The 20,148-nt window shown below is 48.7% G+C and overlaps 2 protein-coding genes across 14 annotated transcripts in view; one reads left to right on the top strand and one right to left on the bottom strand.

Moving 5' to 3' along the window:
- Positions 1 to 4,658, bottom strand: part of Zdhhc7 (zDHHC palmitoyltransferase 7) — a 29,895-nt gene extending 25,237 nt beyond the window's left edge. Inside the window, exon 1 of one of the 4 annotated variants that reach the window (XM_020158540.2) lies at positions 4,436 to 4,658. The gene's annotated coding sequence lies outside the window, so the exon portion shown is untranslated. Of the gene's footprint in view, positions 1 to 644; positions 1,872 to 3,157; positions 3,609 to 4,435 lie in introns of those variants that run through there. The other 3 variants (XM_020158536.2, XM_074055542.1, XM_074055541.1) reach the window with 3 other exon arrangements.
- A 50-nt stretch (positions 4,659 to 4,708) lies between these two features.
- Positions 4,709 to 20,148, top strand: part of Kiaa0513 (KIAA0513 ortholog) — a 58,914-nt gene continuing 43,474 nt past the window's right edge. For 4 of the 10 annotated variants that reach the window (XM_020158553.2, XM_020158550.2, XM_074055540.1 and 1 more), the window contains exon 1: positions 16,148 to 16,306. The gene's annotated coding sequence lies outside the window, so the exon portion shown is untranslated. Of the gene's footprint in view, positions 5,169 to 13,378; positions 13,484 to 16,125; positions 16,307 to 16,388; positions 16,505 to 20,148 lie in introns of those variants that run through there. The other 6 variants (XM_074055535.1, XM_074055534.1, XM_074055539.1 and 3 more) reach the window with 6 other exon arrangements.

Here is a 20,148-nt window from a genome sequence, read left to right as displayed (position 1 = left end):
TCAGAGGCAAGAAACCTACACCAGTGCTGGCATCCCCCCTGAGTATATAGGCTGGATGAGTCTGTCACCAAGAAGCATGTAGAGGTCAATGCATCTCTTTCATTCTTGTTCTACCCACAACCCAACATGGAGAGTCAAAAGGAGCAGCTTTTTTTTTTTTTTTTTTTTTTCATTTTAAAGAAGAACAACACAGGCTGGTGGAGTGGCTCAAGTGGTAAAGAGCCTGCTAGCAAGCATGAGGCCCTGAGTTCAACCCCCAGCACTGCTATATAAAGTAAATAAATAAATAAAAAGAAAACCACAGCAAATAAACCCTCAAGAATTGTAAATCTAGAAATAAGAATACTACATGTCTGCCTCTCTGTGTCCTGTCCCAGGGAAGAGCTGAGCCTAAGTCAAACTGGTGCCCCCTGCCTCTTTCCACATCTTCTGAAATGAGGGTGCCTTATGTGGATGACATGCTTATAGCATCGGATTCACCAAAATACTATGAAAACTTGACATGTGATGACACATTAAGCCCTTGGTGTAAGGCTCAGCAGTAATGGGAAAGGCTACTTATTAGACACCTACTATGTGTTGGAGCTGAGTGTACAGGACTCCATTTAATCCCACCCCCCCAAAAAAAAGCAGCACCAGCTCACCAGGCACTGTCAGTGCACTTTCAGGACAAGGACACCAAGTCTTAAAGATGGCTCAGTAGTTGCTCAAATCAGTGGCAGCAAAGATGGAGTCAGGGCTGCTCTGCCTCCCAGAGCCCAGGCCTAAGGAAGAGAACTGTGCTGAAGAAAAGGAACATGGCACCTAGGGAACTCTTAAGAATTCAAAACATCTCGGTAACACTGCAAAAGTTTGTCTCCAGAAACTGCACTTCTCTGGCTGATGACCCCTTGTGCTGCTCTGGGTGCGCCAAGTCACCAGCATGGTATACTGCTGGCACAGAGCACGCTGTAACATTCCCTCGGCCCCCCAACAGCACCTTTACCCTGCACAAACTCCTCTCCCTGTATTCCATGTGCTCAGCACACTTCCTGCTCCTGGCTCTGTCCTTCCCTCATCACCTCTCCACAACTCACGTTTAGGTAGTCCTCATCTCTGGTCTGAACCCTGCAGAACTCTAACCTTAGGTCACTAGGTTCCAGAGACCTTCTACATGGCTGCAGAAGTTACCATTCAAAATCATAGTGCAGGTCCCCAAATCAACCTTGTTAAAACCTTCTAGCACTGTTCTATGGGATGTGGATTTGCAGACCCCTCTCCTCAATGCAGTGTTCCTTTTGCTTTCTTTTACCAAAATGTCACACTTCTGTGCTATGTTCTTATGCTTTCTTCTACTTAGAAATTCATATGCATTTTCTCTCTGACTAGACAAATTATTCATTTATCAAACAATTTTCAAGTTCTCACTACCTCTAAGATGTTGTAAGATAACATAAGTGCTTTCAAAACCATCAAGGGCTAGACCAACACTAGACACTAACGTGGCCCTATGAGGAGTCTGATTTCATTAGAAGAGTAACAGGATTCCAGGGAACATCTTTCAGGAATGGAACTTGGGAGCAAGCAGGGCTGAGAGTAGCAAGACAAGAACACGTTTGTGTTCGTGGCAAAGAAGCCAGCACAGATGATCTGAGAGGTGAGTGACAGCTCATGGTAATTCCTGCTCTCCTAACAGGCAGCCAAGCACAGACAAAGAACATTAACCTTCGGAAAGGGGGATTATCTCTGCCTCAGACTGAAGGGGAACAAAGACACTGATGGATAGTCACAGACATTTTAACTTTTCTTTTTAAGAGACGGTCTTATCTTGAACCCTTAGGTTCAAGTGATCCTCCTGCCTCAGTCTTCCCAGTGGTTGGGATTACAGGCATGCAGCACCACACCCAGCTTAAGAGACACTTGAGATAGAAGAGAGATTGAGAGAGCTTTCCCAGTGACCTGTCTCCTCCACAATATACAAGTGACAGTCATGAACCAATGGTGATGCAAAAAAGTATATTTCCAAGCAGGAGAGACCCAGGGAAGGAGGATTCTGTGAGTAAAGAATTCAACCTCACCCAAAACAGGCCTGGCCCTTGTCCTGAGTTCACAATGATTTAAGGTGGTGTCTTGATCACACCAGAAACACTAATAAGGTGATGCAGAGTGGCCCTTTGGGTCACCCAGTGTCATTTATGTGGAAATGAGGCCAACCATGTGGGCAACCAACTGATCTGTCAACCGCACCTCCCTGGCATGATGCAGGCTGTTCAGGTGAGCGTCCCCAGCTGGCAACACTTCTTTCACAGTGTCTCACATCAGTGCAGGAAAAGTCTGGCCCACAGCAGAAGAGAGAGCAGCAAAAGCTTTGGCATCTGGTACTTTCCTGGGCTCTACTCCATGGACTTCTTCCCTTAGCTGAATTTAATTTGTAGCCCTTTTCTTTAATAAACTGCAGCTGTGAGTATAAGCTCTTTCAGTGAGTTCTGTGCAGTCTTCTAGTGAACTGAGTATGAAGGCGGATCCAGGATTCCCCCAAACCCCTGGCTCCAATTGCAGTTGGTGTCAGAGGATGGTCTTGTGTACAGGAGGACTGTTCCCGCTAAACTCTGTAGCTCACAGGTGATTTAAACTCTCTTGTGACAATGGAAGTATCACATGGAAAGCTGTTAACACTCACCCTGGCCTGGAGGTCAGCTTTGGGAACAAAAATTTCAGTGAGAATATGCATTTTAATGTTATACTTTATGCTCTGCTAATTGAATTTATTTTAAAATGCTTGTTTTTAAAATGCCTTCAAATGCTGCTTTAGGAAAACTATCTTGCATTACCATTGAGTATGGATTGGAGCCAGAAAGCTCTGGTCAGGAAAACTACTTTCACTGCATCGCAAACATTTACTTTATATGTGAACTTAATTTTAGTCCCATTCCCTCAAATTAACAAAGATCCCATCATTTACATTACTGGAGACCAAGCCAGCAAGTAAGAGTCTCAGAAAGAATGTAAAATTGTGTCCATATTTTTAACCAATCCAAACTATTCTTATATAAAGTTCATTTAGTACTTTGTCACAGGGGGCTATTCCATTCATGCTAACACTCTTCCATTCTGTTTGTTTCATTTGTTTTGAGACAGGGTCTGGCTATGGTGTAGCCCAGGCTGTCCTGAAACTCACCATCCTCCAGCCTCCGCCTTTCCAGTGCTGCTGCCACACCTGACTACTTGTCCATTCTTGAACAGAACTTGTGTTCTTACTCTGTGTTGATTAGCGAGGCAGCAAAGTCCCAATCCGTTAATTTGTCAATTGAGGCAGGCTCTGAGCCTCTGCAACAGGAATCCAACTGTTGTTGAATGAGTCCTGCAGGAAGTTACCTTTCACATTGTCCTGTTCTCAGCTCTTAACTGAGAAGTCAATGTGATTCTGCAGTAACTCCAAAAAAGCACACAATCCAAACCACTCCAACATCTCCGACCCTCCTATTTTCCAGAACGTTCAAGAAATGCAGCTAATACCTTCCATTTTCCCAAATACCCCAACAGCCTTTCACTTTAACCAAACTAACAAGGTAACTTTTTAAAAGGTGACTTTTGGTAAGTAAAAAACTGTAAAACAACATGAAAAAGATCAGTCATCATCTGGGAGGTAAAGAGTTTAGGAAGAAATGTACACTGACCTACCATCTGAGCCAATAACCATAAAATGATAAATGCATGTGGACTTAAGTACACACATCAAGCACCCTGCAAAGAACACAAGGTAGGAAGGACTCAGACAGCACCTTTACAGCCCAGGCACCTGCATCAGCAGTTCTTCTTACTCCAATTTAATTGCCACAATAAACCGTTGTTCATGAGCTAATAAAACATATCCATTCAACGTCTATAGGGGCTTCGTTCAGAACAGATGAATCTAATGCCCTGAAGCCTGACCTGATTGTCCAGGAGGCCTTTGGGGCAACTACTCCCCAAAGATCATTGGCGGGTGGGATTGGGGTAGGAGAGAAGATAGCGAGGATAATGGGCAGAGAGTAAAGGGATACGGAAAGGGGATGGAAGAACAGGAGCAGTGGGCAGACAACGCGCCCCGCGGGAAGCCCATTGTAACGCGCGCCTGTAAAAACTCTTGGCAGCTCACCCAGGGATTTACAGCCACTCTATAATGACAGCCCTGCCATTAGCTAGAGGAGAAAAACGTGGCGCGGAGAGCCGTGTGTCACGCCCAAGGTCAGGGAAAAGGCTGCGGCAGAGATTCGGGGTCCCCCGCCCGCGGGATCACGAGAGAGGGAGCAGGCGACACCCGGTAGGGAACCCAGGGGCGCGCACAGAGGTGCGAAGGGGGGACTAGGAGAGGTGGCAGGTGGCGGCGGGGTGGAAGAGAGGGCAGGGCGGGCCAGACCGGGAGCAGCTGGAGGCCCCGAGCGGGATGGCCGGCCCGGCCGAGCGCCGCACTCACCCGAGGCCCGGGCGGGGTCGCCGGACTCTGCGGCTCCTCCCGGCCTGCGGCGGCGGCGGCGGCGAATGCACCGGCCGAGGCAGGGACGCATCATGCGGCCGCGCTCATGGCCGGGCCGGAGCGGGCCCCCGGCTCGGCTTGGCTGGGTCCGGCCGGGCCAGGCGGAGGGAGGCGGCCGCGGATCAGCAGCTGGAGTCCAGCACACTGCCAGGAGAGCCGGACGGCGCGACCCCGGAAGTGAACCCCGCGAACTCAGAGCGCCGCGTTACGCACTTCCGGCCGCGCCGCTCCTAGCGCCGCAGAGTGCGGCGGTGCCAAAGCCGGGACCTGTTTGGTCTGAGCGTCTGAAAGACTGTCAGTTCCTTGAGAAAAAGCAGCTCTTTGGTGCAAGATACTTTGCTAAAATAAAGAGTTCCACTCGAACTGCGGTCCGGAAGAGAAAGGATGGGGGCTACGGGCTGCCGCAAGGGCCAAACTGCGCCTTTACTGTTAAATGAGGCCGGGTTTCTTTCCCAGGAGAAATGAGCGGAGCTGGGCGGCGTCTCACCCCGCTTCCAGTGTGGCCTATGGAGAAGAATTGAGGAATTAAAGAAGTGGGATTGGAAACGACTGAGCCTGAAAGCGCTCTGGACCGGGGATGGGGAGTCTGATTTCTGGGCCCCCGCTTTGAAACCTGGACGCTTAGAGCATCGCAGCGACTCCCTCCAGGTGATAAATCCGAAGTGTTTTGAAGGTAGAACCTATTGTATTTCTTTAGGTTCCCTATCGTATTTGGCACAGTTTCTTCAGGGCTGGGAAGTAGGAGCTGCCTTAGTGTTTGTAGTTTGTTAAGACGGATGAAGGCAGTGACAGCTAAGGGATTTTTCAAACTGTCTGCGGGCCACCTTCTCACCATTTACCGTTCCTGTTCCCGGAAACTCTTGGAAGGAAGTAAGAGGTGCAAATTATCAAAATCACAAAATTATTTAAAGGCTCAAGATTTTTGCTTGGTAGGCGCCCTCACCACTGGCGTCACTGCGCCACCCCTGAAAACTATCCATCTCTTACTTATTTGTGGCGGCCGTGGGGTTTGAACTCAGTGCCTCATGCTTGCCTGGCACGCGCCTTTACTGCTTGAGCCACTTCGCCAGTCCGAGGTTTTTGGTTGTACTTTGTGTATCTGTATATGCAAAATGGTGCTGTCCCCTGTACTATTAATGTATGAATGTATGCTACTAAAAAAATATGGTAAAAATGGTTTTGTTATGAATCAGCTAGCTGGGATCCTTTTGCTCTACCCAAATAGGAATTGTGGGAGGCCAACTCCTGGCTTTAACCACCAGCAGTCCTGGCACTTGGCAGCTATTGTAAGTAATCCTCCCCTTACAGCAACAGTGGGTGGTGGCAGTAGGCAGCAGGGGATGATGCTTTTTAGCATTACAGCTTTCATATAGGCTTTAGGTGCTGGTACCCTCAGCCCTGTGTGACAACTATTACAGATCTCCAGCCTACAGTGTCTGAGACACTTGGCCCTTAGGCCTTGGCAGCTCCCTGGAACTTTTCCAGTGAGCAGGGCCCACAGTTTCTCTTCTCTGGCTCTTCACGGTCTTCCATCTTTCTTCAGCCGCAGCTTTCTGCCCTAGCCACTCTTTGGAACTCTTCAGCTGCTGCCACCACTGCCTTTATAGCTGCTGTTTACTCTCCTGTCACTTACCTTTCTGTGTTACCAGTTCAGCCTGCTCTACCAGTGACAAAGACGGAAAGTGGTCAAGAAAAGACCACTGGAGTGAATGAAGCCTTTTAATGGGCAGCAAGGGAGGAGGCATCCTAGTTGACTCAAATAGTAAGCCGGCCTGCCTGCTTATATAGCCAGAAAGGAGGTGTGGCAAAACTGTCTGCACCAACCATGCAGACAGTCATGCAAATGAAGGACTTTGTTTGCACCAATCACAGGCCTTCTGCTGAGCCACAAGGTGAAGGGCTCCCCCCTCTGGCCTGGGTGGGAATGGCTGCAGGGTTCCTCAGAGTTCACTGATGCTTGTCTTGCTTATTGCTCTGCTTTCCAAGATCAGTGTAGGCTGTCTGGAGTGATCATGACAGGACCATGTCTCAGCCTTGGATTTAGTGCTCCTCTGCAGCTGCTGGAGTGTCCTCAGAGTGATTGTGAAGTGTCCCAAACAGTAGGACTGCCAGGAGGGCCATCAGGCCTGTTGCCAGTAAAGGAGCTGCTTTCATCAAGGCAGCTGGGGCACAGGGACGGTCTAACAGCTGTCAATTAGGAGTCAAAATACCAGACCCGCAACAGTTCAGTTTATTTGAAGGAAAAATAAACATGAAAGGGTGCTTATAATAAAGGCCTACCTCCAACATTACCAGTGCTTTAACAGCATTTAACAGGGCCTAATCTGCCCTAGTGCCCCAGGGCGAGATGGGTTCCTCTAACCTGGCTTAGTGCTACAGATTCAGTCAACTCCTATAGAGTCTGATATCTCCTGGTGTCTTTAACTCCAGGGGGAGATGAGTTCCAGTTCTGGCCAATTTTTTTTGTAGCTAGTGAAACAAAGGTTGGTTATATTTGCATAACACCAAGCCTGCAAGGGGTCACTATATTAGCAGTATATTTACAAAGAGCATCTTTTTTCTAAAAAAGGTAAAATCATGTCTTGCATCAAAATGAACACATGTCAAAGATTTAATTTAACTCAGTCAATTAGCAAGTATGTAAGATGCTGCAGTTGGTTCAGAGATGAGTCCAGAAGACAGACACACATATAGGCAGTCACGAATGGTATAAGAATCTGCTTAATGAATGCCAAATTGGCTCCTTCCCTGAGAGGTGGGGAGTCAACTGAACTCCACCAGACAAGATTCACTTGTTCATCCACTGTCTCTGGGCAAGAGCTATTTGCATTGCTGTCAGTTCTCTCCTGCCTCTCCTTATACATATCATAAGGACAGAAGACCCCACAGAACTAGATTACCCCAAAGGGTGTGCCATACCCTCTGTACTCATTTATCGCAGACATCGCAAGAAATGTGTCACCCCCAAGATATGCCTGACTGATTTTGAGCTGAAGGCAATTAATGAAGCAGCAGGAAGTGCTCCCCCTTTTCCTGCCTAAAGCAGGCTGGATTTCCCTTTATTGGAGGCTCCAGACTCTAGCCCAGGGGGATACCAGAGGAAATCTGCGAGCAGCCCTGATTAGTCCTTCCACTTCATAAGCCTTCCCTCTTGCTGCCCTTGGAAGCCTAAAGCCACTTGCCTTTGTTCTGTCTGCAGACTTGCTACATAAGCCAGATTCAAAGCCACTTTTTTGAGTTTCCCTGTGTTTCTCCCTTGCATACAGGGCTGTTTACGTAAACGTTGATCTTGGTGACAGGATCCCCAGCCAAAACTTACAAGGGAAGAGGGAGAATGATTTTTCCCTTTCCTATACACCCAGTAATCTTACTGACCCACTTCAAAGGCATTCACAAAAAATGAAGATGGAGGAATCCTCGGCCCATATAATTCTCCATCCTGTGAAACTGAGGGGTCTATGCAATAGGTTTGTAGAGCTCTTACAGGACCACCCAGAAAAAGGACCAGGTTCCATAGCAGCAGCAAGAGCTCTCTCCTGTGTCTGTCTCTGTCTCTCTCTCCCTTCTCTCTTTCTGCATCTCACTATGCTGCCCACAGGTGCACACCACCACACACAGCCAGGAATATTTTGGTAATGAAAATTTTGGGAAGGAAGGTAAGAGCTTTTTACATTGAATCTACCTTGGCTAGGTAAGAGGGGTGGGAAACCATGGTAACCCGTGGAATGGGAGAGGGGGTCCATAGGGAGAAGTGACTGTCACTCTTGGATGAGCTCAGGTTGTAAGCAGGATGCTAAGGCCCAGAGGGTGATGATGGGGTTTGAGTTGAGGTGTTTTGTTTTTGTGGGACTGGAGATTGAACCCAGGCCTCAGGCATGCTAGATAAATGCTCTACCACTAGAACTACACTTCCAGCCTTTTTATTTTGTATTTTAATTTTAAGGGATGGTCTCACTATTTGCCCAATCTGGCTTCACATTGCAGGTCCTCCTGCCTCCTCCTCCTCCTGAATAGCTGGAATTACAGGTGTGTATCGCCATGCCAGGCTGAGTTAAGGTTTTAGCATGCATTCAGGAATGTGAAACACTCTTTTGTCTTCTTTTGGGGGATGGGTTATTGAGACAGGGTCTCACTGTGTAGCTCAGACAGGCCTCAAACTCCCCATCTTCCTGCCTCAACCTCCCAGCTGCCTGGATCACACCATGCCCGGCTTTTGTTTGTTTTCTACCCATGTCTATAAACTTGACTAACCTCCCCTGTTTCTCTTACTCTGCATTCTCTGCCTATGTAATTAAATTTAGGACTTCTCAGAATTCTCTTATCAGTCCCTACACTTGTTTAAGTTGCCTGTGGTTTTAGTTACTAGTTTAGTTCTTGTGTTGTAACTTTGTGCCCTCGATGAAGAAAACACAATAAAATTATCTAAATATTGAATGGTAAGGGCTCAAGGTGTGACTTACCACCACAAAATAAAAAGTAAATAAAAAAATAAAATATTGAAGGGGGCCAGGTGTGGCACACCTATAATCCCAGCTACTCAGGAAGTAGAAGTAGGAGGATCGAAGTCTATGGAAAATTTAGGGAAACTCTATCTAAAAAACAAACTGAAAAAGCTAAAGGGCAGGTCATGGCTCAAGGGTGGAGCACCTGCCCAGCAAGCTCGAAGCCCTGAGTTCAAACCCAAGCACTGAAAAAAAAAATCGACCAGGAGTAGGTATGGTGGCATACCCTGTAATACCAGCACTTGGGAGGCTGAGGGAGGGGGGGTCTTAAAGTTGAGGCCAACCTAGGCTAAACAGTGCCTGTCTCAAAAAATAAAAACCGAAACAAAAAAAATGTATACATATTTAATCAAGATGGTGCCAGTTGACAAAAACAGTTCCAGCTCTTATCAGGGATTTCTGTCTTTCTCAGCAGAGAAACAGTGGTCTTCTGCCAGTCATTTCTCTTCTCTAAACCTCAGCATTAAAAAAAAAAAAAACAAAAACAAAACCCTCTGCAATAGATTAGACTTGATTTCTAAGGTTTCTTCCTGTTTTAGGACCATATTTCAACAGTGTTTTGTCTTTTCCTGATTTCCTTGGGGCCTGGGGACCAAGACCCTCCTGACATTGGTGATGGATGGAGAGCCCTTCTTCCTGAGTGGTTCTGTTGCCCCTCTGGCAAACACAGAACCTGCAGAAAGTGGTCCCAGGAGAGGTACACTGCACGAAACACCTGTTAGTGTGGAGCTTTGTGTAAGCAGAGCAGCAGGAACTGAGCGCCTGCAAATTCAAAGTGTAGGCAGATGCCGTCTCTCACCTGCTCATCACCAGCAAGATGAAGGTTGGCTGTACCCCATCAGCAAGGCAGGCCACATTAGTACAGTGCAGATTCCTTCTGTCCTTTGCAAGCAAGTGAGCAATATGAGTTGCAACCACTTACAGGCACATGCCTTTTGACCTGGTAGTTGCTCCTAGGAGTTTGCCTACAGATAGACTGATCGACATGCACAAAGGTGTGTCTGCACCTGAGTATTTGTAGTAGAGTGTTTGCAGAGGGCAAAGACTGGCCACAACCTGCATGCCCGCCAGTATGTTAAATAAAGTCTGTTGTACTCACACAGGGAACACCGCACTGGGTGACCATAAAAGGAATTGGGTTTTCATGCACTGACATTTATTTATGGTCTTCAAGGTATAGTCAGTCTATTGTATAAAACAGTGCGTTTGTGTGAAAAAGAAGAGGTGAAGGATACATGTGCAGATATGTGCATGTCCATGGCAAAGTATAAAAGAATCAGGCCTGTAACTGGCTAATGTTTTACCCATGACCACATAACCACGTATTCTTTTGGTTTTGGTTGGTGGTGTCAGAGATTAACCCAGGGCCTTGCCCATGCTAAGCACATGAACCACTGAGCCGCCCCCACCCATTTTTAAACTATATAACGATATAATTAAAGATACATGAAAAACCCAACAGAAGGACTGGCAAAACGCTTGAATGGTACATTACAAAAGACAATACCCAAGACATAAGAAAACTGCTCATTTTCATTAGTCATCGAGGAAATACAAGCTTAAACCACAATGGAATACCAATCACCTATGCACCAGAATAGCCAGAGTGAAAAGACACCAAGTGTGGGATGTGTGTGGAGTAAGCAGAGCTTCCACACCTCCCTATGGGTGGGAATGTGATCACTACACTGCCTTAAACAGCTGGTCATATTTGCTGAGACTGACACACAGCTATGCTTACCAACGACTCTCGCTAGAACGTCCACACAGCACTATTCATAATAGCCCTGGACTTGAAATCACCTAAATGTCCACAAACTATAGAATGAATTAATAAATCGAGGTCTATTCGCACAGTGAAATACTCTACAATCATGAGAATGAAAGTACCTATAACAGCTTGTCGTGTTGGCCCCCACCTGTAATCCCAGCCCTCCAGGCTGAGATAGAAGGATCACAAGTGTTTCAAAAAACCACAAAAGTACAAATAACCCAAGACAATATGGACCAAACTCACAAGTGTACTGTTGAATATGAGAAGCAAGACACCAAAGCATCCACATGACATGACTTGGATTGTAAAAACAGGCAAAACCCATCTCTGTGGACGGAGGCAGCAGGGCAGGGCAGTGGCTCCTGCTAACGGGAAGGAGCAGGGCAGGTGCGTGAGGGACTTTCTCTTCTTGGTCTGGGTGCTGGTCATGTGGACATTCACTTGGTAAGGACCTTCCACAAGCAAATGCAGGGGCGGTATAGAGCAGGAGGCAGGGCTGGGCCAGTTCCAGAGATTTCTTCTGGAAAGATACTTACTTTGGTTATTTCTTATTTTTTCCACGAGTTTGTGGTGTTGAATTTGTCAATGGCCAGATTAGGAAGGCCTGAGGACTAGAACTGCACACCCTGTAGTGTTGGGCAAGACCAGGAAGTCTGAACCCAGAGTAGTGTGACATGTTCCCGAAGTCCTCTGCACTGTGGATGGCATCTGCAGGCAGCATCTGTGGGCGGCTTGTGGGGTGGTGGTGAGCAGACCCTGGCTGAGTGCCCGACCTGTACTGGGCACTGTGCCTTCCCAGCATGGCCCCTGCTCACTGTCATGCTCTTTAGGACTGGACTCAGAGGGTGTTCCTCCTGGCTTTCTTGGTAACATTCTCCCTCCCTTGCACTCCTGTGATATGGCCTTTCACTCCCCTGCTCAGCTCCCTTTCACGTGTCAGCTCCCCTCCCCTCTCTCTCTCTCCCTGGAATGCGAACTGAATAAAAGGTAAGCAGTTTTGCTCATCTCGTTCACTGTCTCCCCGGTGCCCATCAAAAAAGGAGGCCTTCAGTAGATATGCATGGAGTGACTGAGTGAACTCACAGTGATTGTCCTCTTGGAGGTAGGCAGGCCCAGACAAGTTGAACGGTGTGCTCAAGTCCACAGCAAAGGAGGTGGAGAGTCAGGATTAGGACCTGATCTGTCCTCTTTTTAGCCCTGTCACCCTGCCTTGGGCACTGCACCCTCACAGCCCTGTGAATTTATTTATTGATTGATTTTTGCAATTCCGGAGTTTGAACTCAAGGCTTCATACTTGCTAGGCAGGCACTCTATTCCTTGAATCACGCCTCCAGCCTTTTTTACTCTTGTTATTTTGGAGATAGGGTCTCGCTTTTTGCCCAGGCTTTACTAGACCACGATCCTCCTGTTTTATGCTTTCTGCCATGGCTAGGATGACAGGTGCATGCCATGGCTAGGATGACAGGTGCACGCCACCACACCTAGCTTTTTTCTGTTGATAGAGAAGTTTTTTGCCCGGACTGGCCTTGAACCACAGTCCTTCTGATCTCAGCCTCCCAAGAAGGTTGGATTGCAGGTGTGAGTCACTGACAGCAGCTCACACCTGCCAAATTTGGAAGTCTCTCTTTGGACAGCTGAGGACACAGAGTTAAGCCATGGCCCAAATGAAACACTGAGGCAGAGTTGGCCTGCAGACTGTGGGACGGGTCTACCTTTTATGCTGTGCCACACCCCCCAAGGAGCCCTAGGTCATTGCTCTGTACCAAGTTGGTCTCCCAGCTTGTGATGTGCTTCCTATAAAGTTGGTACCACAACCCCATCCACTGAGTCACGCAGAAGGAGCCCCTGACATCTGCACTCAGGCAGCCATAACCCAGCCTCTCTTGTCCTCCTCCACCCCCCGTCCTTGTCTGGCTCACAGTCATTCATTCAACAAGCATTTAATGGGGGCTATTTCTGTGCCTACCACCATGTGAGGTACCGAAGACACCAGGGAATAAAAACAGTACAGTGCCAGCCTGGTAGGGAGCTTAGAGTCTAATTGCACAGAAAAGTGTGGAGGGGACTTTACATGCTGAGATGCAGTTCTCAGGAATCTGACCTGGACCGGGGGTCACAAGGCTTCCTTTAGGATGTGATATATGAAAGGCGTAGATAAGCAGAGTGAGGGAGCAATAGAGGACGGGGCTTCCCTCAAAGGGGCAGGCGTGGGCTTCGGGAAGGGAGGTGGGGATTTTCCCGAGTCCTGTGAGAGGCCAGTGCTCAGGGCCAGGGAGATGGCCTGAGGCAGGCGAGGGAGCTGCGAAGGGGCCAGTTACTGCAGATCCTGAGATGATGGGGGATGCTGGCGTCATCTGAGGGTAGAGGGAAACCACTGGAAGGTTTGATCACATTTGTGGTTTTGGAAAGTTACTCCAGCCGCTCTGTGGAGAACAGACTGAAGAGGAGCAAGGTCAGATACAGGGAAATGGCAAGATATAAATGCAGATAGAGTGATAGAATTAAACAATTCAACATTTTGCAACTGTCACTCTTAGATACTAAGCCACTGGATGAGAATTCTTCAGATACAGAATATTTAAATAGTCTCAAAATGTCTTCTTACAGACTGCTGACTACTTACAGAAGGGGAAAAGTCACCTTTAAGTGGAGACGAATATCACCACTGTAACTGTTGACCAGAGGCAGTGCCATCAGTGATGGGGTGAACAGGTATGGCCCTCCTTATATGAAGCACCAAGAGGGACCCAAGATCTATAATGCAGCATCACTGCCCAGAGGTGTCACCTGATTCCAGTAACAAGGGAGCCACGAGAAAAACCTCAAGTGAGAGGAGAGTCTCCCTATGGTACAGCTGGCTGTCCTCTTATTAAATACCAGTGACTCAGAGGACAAGGCAAAGCAAAGGGATTATTCCAGAGTGAAGGAGACTGGCTTTGAAAGTGGAGGAAGGGGCCGTGGCCAAGGACCACAGGTGGCCTCTTGAAGCTAGAAAGGGCCAGGAGTAGAGCCTCCAGAAAGAACAAGCCCTACTGATGCCTTGCTTGTGGGACTGTAAGACAATAAATATGTGTTTTTTTGTAAGCCACTGAGTTTGTAGTGATTGTTTACAAACAAAGAGAAAAGGAAAAATAGGGGTGATGGTCAGACAGAGAGACTGGTGCTCAGTCCCATCACCTGCTTTATCTGTGTAATTGCTTTTTGGACATATCACTCTTTGATGTATTTGTGAGTACTGACTTAGCTATCCATCCAATAATGTACTGTTTCTCCTGCCTTCTTTTCGTGTCATTTATACAATATCTCAGGACCCTTAGTAAATACTTTTTCCAAGATATCTGCTGCTTTTCCCTGCCTGCCCAGAATGTCCCTCCTCCTGCAAATAGCATTTTTGCTTCCTGGGGGAACCACCCTTTCCTTGAACTCCACCCAAGTATTGCCCTCACTGCTGCCCAGATCCAGTCAATCCAGTTATCTCAACAAACTGGCCACAGAGATGGGCTCAAGGGGATGGGCACATGAGTGATGTTAGTCCATTTGGAGCAAATCCTGGGACTTTTGCTGGGAGAATTGAGAGAATCCTTTTTTACCACTGGGGCTGCTAAACTGAGGCAGTCTAAGCCTGGAGCTGTTTGCGGTCTAATCTGAGAATGAAACCAACTCAGGAGGCAGTGAAGAGGGGGAAAGAAAAGATCCTGATGCCCCTGGATCTGGAACTTTTAGTTATATGAGCCAACATAGTCCCTCTTCTTAAAAAAAAAAGTTTGAATTTCATCTCTGTCCGTTATACCTGAAAGAATCCTGGTAAACACCCTTTTGGGTCTAGAGACAGTACCCCCACTGTTTCCTTGTGTACACGATTCACAGCAGGAGGGAAGGTCAATATGGTCTTTGTCATTGGTGCTTCCTCTTCTGAGGGGTCACAAATGTATCTGAGTCATCTACCCTGGATCTTTCTCAGGCCCAATGTCAAGTTCAGTGGTCTGTAGTTTGCAGAACTCTGTCTTCCTCTTTTTTGAAGTGGCCATGACATCTGTTTCTAGCAAGGTCAGAAGACATTTTATGAAGAAGAAAGAGGGTCTGCATGAATCCCTGAGGAGAAATGATGTTCCCCAAACAGAATCAGACCCTCACATTTTTTTTTCCAATTCTCCTGAAGAGCTGGCATTGTCAAGGCCAGGTCTGGGCTGCAGGAATCAGTGTACTGTGCCAGACTCAGTCACTCAATAAGGGGAGGGTTTCCTCCAGCTGAAGCACCACCCTCCCTCATTCCCACAAGTGATGGCGCTTGTATTGTGCTGGGCTCAGGGCAGAACCTTACAAAGAACAATGGGATGCCCACTTATCTGTAGTGTCCACATCCTTCCACCCCTCCCTTCCCGAGTTCCCATATCCAGTTGCCCAAGCAATTCTGGAAGGGACCAGAAACACCTATGATGCTGAAGTTCTCAAAACTTGTGGAACCGCAGCTCCCAACTTTTTCTCTATGTTCTCTTAAACTTTTCCAGCAAGTCCACAGTTCAACAAGTCATCTTTCCGGGGACCAGCCTCTGCTCTGGGCACAGGACAGAAGCTTGATTCCCACCCCATGTGCCATCTTCTCTCTTGAGTGGCAGAACTCCAGTTCCCCCTGAAACTGGCATACCTCCCGTGACTTCAGTCCTAACGCTGACTTTCACCAACCCTTTACAACAGGGGTTTATTATTTTATATAAGAAAGCACTTTGGCACTGCACCGCAGCTGTGGAAAATGTCTTTAGAAAATTCAAGGATTCAGAGCCAACACTGCGGAGTCAGGCTCTGTACTATGCTAGGCACTGGAACCAAGTTTGATAGGACCCCCACATTATTTTGGGGAGGGGTGTCAATTTCTTTACTCTTCTTTTGGAACTAAAAGGCTCCCAGAGGAGGCATGTCTATTTTTTATCCTTTTTAATTTTCGAGACGTAGAGGAAACTGAATGGCCTGGGCATAGTGTTTACCATACGGTATTTATAAAAAGATCCTGCAGCGGGTGGGGTGGAATCTGCCAGGCTTCAAGACGCCCTCTTGCAGAGAATGAATCGGGAGCTCGTGGAGTGGCTCAAGTGGTAGGAACGCCTGCCTAGCAAACGTGAGGCCCTGAGTTCAAACCCCACCGCCGCCAAAAATAAACTACAATAAAAATCGGCCTCAGATTGCCCTTCTCAGATGTCGGGGCTTATGTGACTCCCGTGTGGGACGCGAGGCAGGAAAATGGTATCCCTGATCAGTTCAGAGCCAGGAAGCCACCAGAATCAGAACCCTACCTTAGATTCTTTCTCTCGGCCCCCCTCTCCAGGCCTCAGAGAGCAGGTGCCGCCGTCACGTGACCCGGGAGGGCGTGGCGTCCCCGCGCCTGCGCAGGCTGGTGGGCGGGGCGTGCCCGGCTGACTGACAGCTCGAGCCGTGGCGCCTCGTAAGTACCCGGCTGCTCACCGGAGGCGCAGTAGCTGCAGCCGCCGACCCGAAGGCGCCCGTCCGCTGCCCGGTGCCCACCGGCCGGCCGCCCCCGCGGTGAGAGGGCCGCGAACCGGCCTCGGGCTCGCCTGCCCGGCTCGCGAGGGACTGGGCGGGAGTGACGACGGGAGCTGCGGGGCCACGGACGGGGTTCTGGGGCGGCGCGGGGGTCTGCGAGGGTGACAGATGGCAGCGTCGCGGGCGACGGGACGGGGCTCCTCGCGGGTGACAGGGAGAGGAGGAGTGAGGTGACAGGTCCGTGGGGTGAGACGGTGCGGGTCTTCTCGGGGCGGGGGCGCGGGCCTCCGGGGTCTCCCCCAGTCCCGGCTTGCCTGGGGACAGGGGACCCGGAGCGGTGCCTGGAGGGCTGGGCTGTCCCCGCTGGCTGCTGTTGGCAGGTGCTGTCGTCGAGTGGCGTGGCTCGGGGATGGAGCTGGGTTCTTGGGGAAAATAAGACTCCTGGAAGGGCATGCTGGGGAGGGGGCACGGACCGGAGAGCGGGGACATTTGTCAAGACTTGTGTGCATGATGAGTTTGAAGTTCGCTCCCTTAGCTTCTGGGGCTGGCAGATGGGGGTCAGGGGAAAGGGGTTCTCTGGCCTGGGGTGACCACCCTACCAACTCTGCCTGTGCTTTTCCAGTCCTGATGGGGGAGGGGGGCAGAGGTTGTGGAGGGCCCAGCAAGGGAGATGCAGTTTGATAAGCTCAGTTTAGCACAGCTGGCTGGGAGGGATTTTGGAGAGGGCAGGATTTAGTTTTCCTGAAGCTGGACACATGTTCCCCCTTATAGAGGCTTTGTGCTTCCCCAGCTTATAGGTCAACTGGATGTAGGAAGATGAAAAGGGGAAGAGGACAAAGCTCTGCAGTGGGCACTGAGCAGCCCCTCTTCCTCTCTCCTTAGGTTGGACATGAGTGCCAACCTAAAGAATGATCAGGAACTCACCTCTGAGCTGGCATAGGTGAGCTGGCACAGGTGAGGCGCCCCACTGTGGAGGTGTCCCTGTGGTGAGTCAGTACTAGAGGCAAGTTGACAGCTGTCAGGGCCCAGGCTGCCATCCAGTCCTGTAACCTGATGCTAATGTTTCTCATTAATTTGATTAGAGGTGACCTCCTCCCTGAACCTAGAAGCAGGGCAGCCAAGATGCTCACCACTGGGTTAAGGAGGGAAAGAAAAAGAGGTTTGGATTGTATCAGCTGGCATTCCTTCCATCTTTCCCACCTCTGTCGGGAAGTGTCTGCCGCCCCCCCCCACATTGTTCAGAGGGACCGTTATGCCTTTGAAGCAGGAGGCATAAGCTGTTGAGATCAGCTCAATGGAAAAGTTGACTCCTGAGATTTTCTTTTTCCGTCACAGAGATGTGCAGGGATTAGGACTCAGGCACGGGTAGTTACTGACTGAGACAGGCAGATTATCTCTAGCCTCTGCATTCCCATATTTCTTGCAGTGTTTGTCTTTCGGGTGGTAGGTGTCACTTAGCGTGAGGAGGGGTTTATATTACCTGAGAATGTCCCAACTAAAGCCAATGAGAAGCCATCCAGTGATGTGAACAAGTCACAAGCCGTAAAGAATTTTCTACAGAATCCCATGAAATAGGGAATCTCCAGACACTACATGTGGTTCTCTCTTTATGGCAATAACTTTATGTCTTCAAAGATAAGTTGCTGTATGGTAGCCCCAAATGGCTCTGAGGGGCCTCCCTCTAGAACAGTCCCTGTGTAAGCTTTAGGGTGGGTAAGATATGCCACATGCCTGCCATTCTCTCTTCTCTTACTTTCTCCCTGCCCCTCTCCCACTCTCTGCCTCCTTTCACAAAAGGAAAATAATTAGGTTAACAGAAATACCAAAGCTGGATGTGGTGGTGCACACCTCTAATCCCAGCAAAAGTGATTTCAACATAAGCTCTTAATTCATCTTCACCATAAACTTGGGAGTGACAAGTGGTGTTACTCCTATGTCACAGATGGGGAAGCTGAGGCTGCCTTGCCCAAGGTGACATAGCTGTTGGAGGTGAAGTGCAGTGTTAAACCCAGCTGACACTGCTAGATGCAGCAGCCTATCCCCAAAAAGGATTTGGGGGCTGATGGAGTGGCTCATGTGGTAAAGTGCCTGCCTAGCAAGTGTGAGGCCCTGAGTTCATCCCCCAGTACCACCAAAAAAAAGGAGGTGAGATTAATCCAGGTGGATCATGCCTCCTGGCTGGGGCCATTAGCAGAGTGCCCCTTTCTCCCATCCCTGTGGTACAGCTAAGTCAGCCTGGCTGGCCCGAGTGACACTGTGGTCACCGCTTCCTCCACCCGATGCGGCCACTCAGATTTGTTTATGGTCTTTGAGAAATCTAGTAGGAAGTATGATTGCAGACTGTCTTTTGCTCAAGTGTGGGTGTTTCCAAATGGCCCAGGTGTCTTCAGACTGTGATGCAAGAAGACAAGGCCATTCTAGAGAAACTTGCTATCTCGTGGTTTTCCTTGTCCTCCACCCTGAAGAGGAATGTTGTGACACGAAAGTTGCTGCACAGTGGTTGTGTTTGTTTTCATTGGTATTTTTTACGTGGTGAGCTTATATGTGTGTGTGTTCTTCCATATTTTGTACGTGGTGTTGTTTGGGGGATGGTGGCACTTTTTTTTTTCTTCTTTAGCAGGGCACAGCTGTTCTCATTAGGGAGGAACACACTCATACCATTCTCTAGATCTGAGCAGCACAGCAGGAACCACAGGGGGAGGTTGCCTGGTGTGTGCTTTGGGAGGTCAGTACCAAAATGGAAAGAGAGCAAAAGATGTTCTCAGGCTCATCGGTACACGTGCAGGTCTGGGATAAAATGTTCCCACTGACGCCTAGCTTAGATAGCGTATTCTTGTCTGGACATCACATGTAATGAAGGGCTTAGGAGAGCACCTACATAGTCATGGGAAGCTGCTATGGTGGTGAAGGAATTAGAGTTGATAAGCAAGGAGGATCTTGGGGTTTGGGATCACAGAAAGTTCTGGACTGTGTTGATAAGGTCCCAAGAAGCAAAGGACAAGCATTACAGTCAGAAAGGCTTGAGTCTTAAGAACTCAATCGGACCATGGTGTCTCTCCCTAGCTGCTTCCCAGCACTTTGGGATGAAGTTCAGACTTCCTCCCTTGGTCAGCTAGGTGACCACACAGATGCTGACTGCCCTTCGGCAGTTATTGCTCTCACTCACAGAGGTCTCGCTTTCTTTCTGGGCTTTGTGCATGCTTAGCTCATGGGACCACAGGGCCTTTGCACCAGCTGTTCCTCCTGCCAGACTTCCCCCATGGCTACCTCTCTGTCATGCAGATCACTACTCCAGAATCATACCCACAGTGGGACCTTCCCTGACAATCAAAGTTCTGTCCCTCTTTTCTCTGCCCCCAATCCACTCCTCTGTCATATTGCAGTATTTCGTTTTCTTCATAACAGCATCAGAAATGACCTTATTTATTGAGGATGTGTTTATTATCCATTCCCCACTTGCCACTGCAACTACAGGCCCCAACACAGTAGGTACTCAATAACTATTTGCCGAAGGATTGATTTTTATGAGGGCGGGTCTTTTCAAGGGGAAGAGGTGCTGCTGCAGTAGACACTAACTTGGTTTTCTTCTGCTAGAGATGGTCAGCACAGACTGGCGGACAGGTGGGCCGCTGTAGACGGATTGGGAAATCAAGTGACTGTCTGTATTGGGCACAAACTGTGTGGCTTAAAAACAATAGGACTTTACTCTCTCACAGTTCTGAAGGCCTGAAGTCCAGAGTCAAGGTATGGGCAGGAGTGATTCCTTCTTGGGCTTGGAGGGGGACAGCTGTTTCAGTCTGTGGTCCTTACTGGTGATTACTATTGTCCCCTCCGGTGTCTGCCCCTCTTCAGGATCCATCACCATGGTCCCATGGCCACCT

The sequence above is a fragment of the Castor canadensis genome, chromosome 15 (genome assembly GCF_047511655.1).
Source record: "Castor canadensis chromosome 15, mCasCan1.hap1v2, whole genome shotgun sequence".
Lineage (NCBI taxonomy): Eukaryota > Metazoa > Chordata > Mammalia > Rodentia > Castoridae > Castor > Castor canadensis.
The sequence above is the reverse complement of the archived record's forward strand: the minus strand, read 5'-3'. Positions and strand labels throughout refer to the sequence as shown.